We start from the raw sequence: 6,067 nt of genomic DNA, 5'->3' as shown, positions 1-6,067 counted from the left end.
ACTATAACTTGCTCCCTTGCAGTATGAAGGAAGGACAAACCAACAGCATATCACGTGCCAATTTGTGAAGCAGCATACCTACCAATATAGAGGTATGAAGTAAGGGCCGATTTTTTAATCCTTGGTTAAAACTTATCCGTCCAATAAAGTAACACGATAACATTAAAATATCACTTGTACACTGTCAAAAACAAGTTAATTAGAATACATTTTTAAATGGTAGTTTAATACGTTATCTAACGAATAAGTTTTAACCAAGGATTGAAAAATCAGCCCTAAATGAAAAAAACACCCTCGGGTGAAAGTATAAATCAAATGACAGTATTATGTGCCCTAACAAGCCTAGACTTTAATCTTAGTTATCCCCTCAATCTCCTAAAAGTCGGACCTATCTAAGCCAAGTCTGTACATGTTAATTTCTACAATCTACACTAAACTGTGAAATAACCTTTACAACTTCCAACCGCAGACGAATTACGCTGACAAAGATACCCGAATTAAACATTAATATATAGTTGTTCCATTTACAGAGACAAAAACGAGAATTATTAAAGGGTTTTGCTTATACCCACGTCAGAACTGACGGATGGAACAAAAACGCATTGTAGCTTTTTGTCAGCACCCTCTGCTTGAAGGTACGGTTATGGATATTCAGTGTTTAGGTGAACGTTTTGACAAATAATATTACAGTTGTAGACTTTTGTTTCTTGTTATTATTTTATGTGTTATTTCTTATCTAAATAAATAATAAGTTATGCGTATAATATGATACTTTTTCTAGTGCGGTATTAACGTTAGGTTCAAATAATCATCACAAAAATTATTGACTATTCGGAAATAATCAAATTAAAGATGAATAAATTCAACTGTTCTTAAATTATAAATGGTGTAACTCAGAGTAGTACAGACTGTATTAACTACATAGATAAAATATTTTGTCAAATCGATATTATTTTGAACCAGGCATTTCCTAATTAAATACCAGCACGAATAGTAAACCGTTCTTGGAACACGGTGCAATAATTTCGCAATTATTCTACAAAATGCGGACTATTACCAGCAAATTCGGGAATTAAATCAAAATACAGGACCATTTCCTACATTTGTGTACATTAGAACCTTTGGGATTCGTAAACAGCTTATAAAAGCTTTACTTACGTGAAATATGTACTAATGTATTTGAGGTATTAAAATTACATCTGTAGCGATTAAATGCAAGTATTGTATGAAACAAATTTTAAGATACTCTGTTTTATAAATATTACTTTTCTATATCATTCTCAGGTTATGTAAAAATGTTTATTGAATAAAGAAAATTATCAACAGACGTAATCTAAACACGTAACCTAATTTATTTTAGCATATACGTAGGAGGTGCCGATCTCTGAATTTGTCTTTTATTTTAAAAAGATTTTAGAGTCAAAAAGATTTTCAGTGGGAGTCGAGCATGCTTCGGCACGAATTGGGCCACGCTCGCAACGGGGAAGGTACCACACCCTCACAGAATATCGGCGCCATAGTGACAGTTTACTGTCGCGTTCCGTACGGTGAGTGAGGGGTCCGGAGGCCCACATCCCTTCCCATCCCCTATCCATCCTCTCCTTCCCTATCCTTATTCCCTCCAATCCTCGCCCCTTCTACCTAACTCCTTCCAAATCCCTTACCAGTAGGCAACACCCGTAACCCAGTTACGGTAGTCTATGGGCGGCGCACTTAGCTTACAATCAGGCAAGGCGTCGGCTCGTTTGCCTTCTTCTACCATAAAAAAAAACTTAAAAAAAAAACTAATAACAGCCCAGTTTATTTAAAAATAGTCCAACAAAATAAATCGATAACTCTGTGACTTACTCCAGTTAAAAAGTGCTACCATTTTATTTAATTATAATAAACTAGATCTAGTTAAACTTATAAGTTTAACTAGATCTCAACTAATAGTGCCTAAGCTGATTATAACACAGAACTTATTTAGTAAAGTCTAAACTATTTGATCCTAAATAAACTTGTTCCTCAAACTTAATCTTCCCTGTGACATTAACAATTTGTAAACATCATTGATTAATCGAATACTAGCTTAAGCCCATGGCTTCGCTTATGTAAAAGTAATATTGCTAATGTATACAGTACATTATTATATTATCTGTTCTAATATTACTTATTATTAAAATCATACACAGAACATATAGTACTATGAGTACTATATTATGGAATATAGAAACAAGCCACTATTGCCGGTTTTACTCGGATTAAATATAGCATCCGGAATAGAAAAAATATAATATATTTTTTTACTTGGAAAAGAGCTTTTTATTATAGATATGAAATATTTTTAAATCGTTCGAATAGATTACATTTTAATTGTTACAAACAAACAATATTTCCATTTTAATGTAATTATATTTTCTAAATGTTGTTTAAGGATTACCTAATTAATATAGGATCTCTATGCGTGAGGTTATTAATTTGTCATCATATTTTCGCTATTTATATTTCTGTATCGTATAGATAACGATCAATGTATTTTCCGAAAATTATCAAACAACAATCATTAATATTAGTGTTACTGATAAAGCCATTTCCTTGAAAGCATTTTCATAAATTCTTGTAATTGATTTTTATCTATATATATAATAAATCTGTAGAAGGGTCAATTCTGTACATTGAAAATATTGAAAAAATAAATAGCAGGGGGTGTTACTGGATCGATACCAAACCCAAATATGTGATTAAAAAAATTTTTGTCTGTCTGTCTGTCTGTCTGTCTGTCTGTCTGTCTGTCTGTCTGTATGTGAAGGCATCACGTGAAAACTAGCGGTTCGATTTCGATGAAACTTGGTATAATTATACCTTATTATCCTGGGCGTAAAATAGGATACTTTTTATCCTGGAAAAATACGTAGAAAAAAATTAATCTTAATTTTTCAGTTTTATCCATAGACGTTGTTCCGTAGAACCGCGAACACACGTTGCGTATTATTAAAGGCCTAGCCGTATTTGGGAATTGGGTCCAATAGATATTTATAAGATGTTATTGACAGAGGTACTCAAAATGGAGAAATAACCATCCACGCGAAGACCGACATCCGCGCGGACGGAGTCGCGGGCGGAAGCTAGTATCATATAATATCGTAAAAACACTTACTACCAATTAAAAGATAATAGACTAATTAAAAGATACATTAAACTTACTCCTAATATTATAAATGCAAAAGTTAGTGAGGATAGAATATGTATAGGTATGTGTGTATGTTTGTTACACCCTCACGCAAATACTACTGAACCGATAACAATGAAATTTAGGATACATAATATAATTATAGATAACTTGGATTAACACAAAGGATTGCGGGTTTTTTTACTTTGAAAACGCGGGTGATAACTAGTATAATATTATATTATGTTGGTCAGTTTATCATGATAATATAGAAAGATGTATAATTAGATAGCCTATTTATCTAGGAAGGTATAGGCTATATAATTATAGCCTATATCTTACACCGAAATAATTTTTCAAATTGGACCAGTAGTTCCTGAGATTAGCGCGTTCAAACAAACAAACTCTTCAGCTGTATAATATTATATAGTATATATAGATAAAATTATTAAGTTATTTTTCTGTAATAAGTATACAGAAAAATAACTTACAGTAAAGAAAGTAGAAGAATTATTTATTTACTTAATGCTCTATTTATTTATTTATTTATTTATTATGGAACACACAACAATAAATACACATTACATTATATATAAGTAGACATTACCTAATTCATTGTATCTAATGTATTTATCAATTATAGGTGTACACAACATTCACATTCTCTTCTCTATATCTAGACACGCGGCAGCGTGTCAAGCCGAGTTCAAGCGAAGAGAACTGGCGAGCAGCAGCCGTGTGTATGTTTACACGAACCATTTCGAGCCACTTTTCACCCCCTTATAACTCGAAAACTATTTAAGTTAAATAAACCAAATTTGGTACATATTAAGAGGACCTCAAGATTAACAAGAACCTTAAATTTCATAAATACAGATTAAACAGTTGCGTAAATATTAATATCCAAAAATCGCAATTTTTAAGACTGACTGACTTATAGATATATACAAAACCTAACCCACTTCCAGATGACGTAGAAAGTTCAAATTTTTTAATCAACTAGGTAATAGTGAGTGTACAAAGGAAAAAATGAGAAAATACTGAATTTATTTGTATTTAATTTTTTTTTTCAATTACATTAATTTTGTTTGTATGGAAAAATGGAAAAGTTTAAAAAAAAGAAAATAGTATATTCACCTTACGTATTTATACATACTGTTTATATTTTGTAGTTTTACATACTGTTTATATTTTTTGTTTATTAGGTATATTAGGTTCTAAAAACTAGCCTCATCAAATTATGGGGTTCAATAGGTCATTAGTTGTTTGCTTTGTGAAAGTAATTATATTATTCAAATTAAAAAAGTTATATTTTGGAATAAACATTGTTCTCTAAGGGAAAATAAAACAATTGAGTTTTCAGTCAACCTAAGAACTTAATACATCTTTGTAAATAAATTTCTGGACTGTCTGCAGAACTTGGCACACATTTAGATCTCATTTCTTTTTTTGGCAAATTAAGTCAACGATTGAACTCGGCTCCAATTTTTACATTTATGTTTTTGGTGGGATTCATTATTACAACGGTAATTGATTCTTATCTCTAGAGTTATTTAAAAAAGATTCAGATATATTTAAGTATACATAAGAAATTATAATACGTATATTTTATAATTCAAGTCTATTGACTGGCACTCCAACAAGGGGCTACTGAAAATCAGCGCTTCACAACAAGTGCAGCATATGCTGAGTAGTGACCCTTTTTAGCACCACACTGATTAGGAATAAGTACCTTTTTTTTCTTTTTAATTTGTTGCTTTTGTTTTGTGTGTATTTTTTTTTTCTTTTATTATGTGTGTGGTGTTGAATAAACTTTTCTTTCTTTCTTTCAATTAAATAATATCAAATAGCGCACTACAAGTAACAAACTATGTTATTATATACAACTAGTAATATATATACCTTATAAAATAAATATAACGAGAAAGAATATGCCCCGATCAATAAAACAACCAATTTCCTGGCATGATTGCATTCTGAACATGCAACTAAGAAAGACTCGATGGAAAATTCAAATTCAAATTCAATTCAAAAAATTATTTATAACACAATATGCTAGTTTCACAAATTACTTAAAACTAAAACTTATAGCTAAACTAGCACAGAGGGCGGCCTTATCACTAAAGAGTGATCCCTTCCAGGCACCATTACCGTCTTTACCAAAGGGGCACAGGGGGCCAGTGCCCAGGGCCCCCCATCATCTGGGGGCCCCCCTGGAGGAGATGACAGACAATTTTTCTCACATAAATCTCAAAATATTTTATTAAAAAGCAATACACTTTTCTCGTTGCCAGAAGTCAGAACGTCAGATCATTTTCAGATTTATTCGAATCAAAACATCTATGTATAGGAATAATTCGAGTGATTCGAACACCATTATAATTAACTTATCAGACATTAAATGTCAAAATAAATAATTAAATAAATAATTAATTGTAAATAAATAAAGTAATTAAGTAAATAAATAATTCGAGTAAAATTTACTCGAATTATTTATTTACTTATTAACGTAATTTATTATTTTTACTTGAATTATTTTCGGAATTATGAAAATTAATAACAAGTCTTTTTACAGAATAGCATACAAGGGCGTTGTGACAAAACTTTAATCTCTGGGCCTGTAGACAAGTGGCAGAAACGCTAGAGAATAGAATCCGCTATTGATAGCAAAAATCGGTTCAGCCGTTCTCAAGTTATGCGCTTACCTAATATTGAATTGTAATCATTTTGGGATTCATTTTTATATTATAGAATAACTATTTTTCAAATATTTAACACCTACAGGGTGTCACAAATCTGCAGTTCAATAATGTATGATAAAAAGTATGTAATAAAAATCTTTTATTTGTTTCAATAGATCTACAATCAGTGAACAATAAAACGTTTTGGAGATGTTGATTACCATTCCATGAAGTT

Source organism: Colias croceus, chromosome 25 (assembly GCF_905220415.1).
Source record: "Colias croceus chromosome 25, ilColCroc2.1".
Classification (NCBI taxonomy): Eukaryota; Metazoa; Arthropoda; class Insecta; order Lepidoptera; family Pieridae; genus Colias; species Colias croceus.
The sequence above is the reverse complement of the archived record's forward strand: the minus strand, read 5'-3'. Positions refer to the sequence as shown.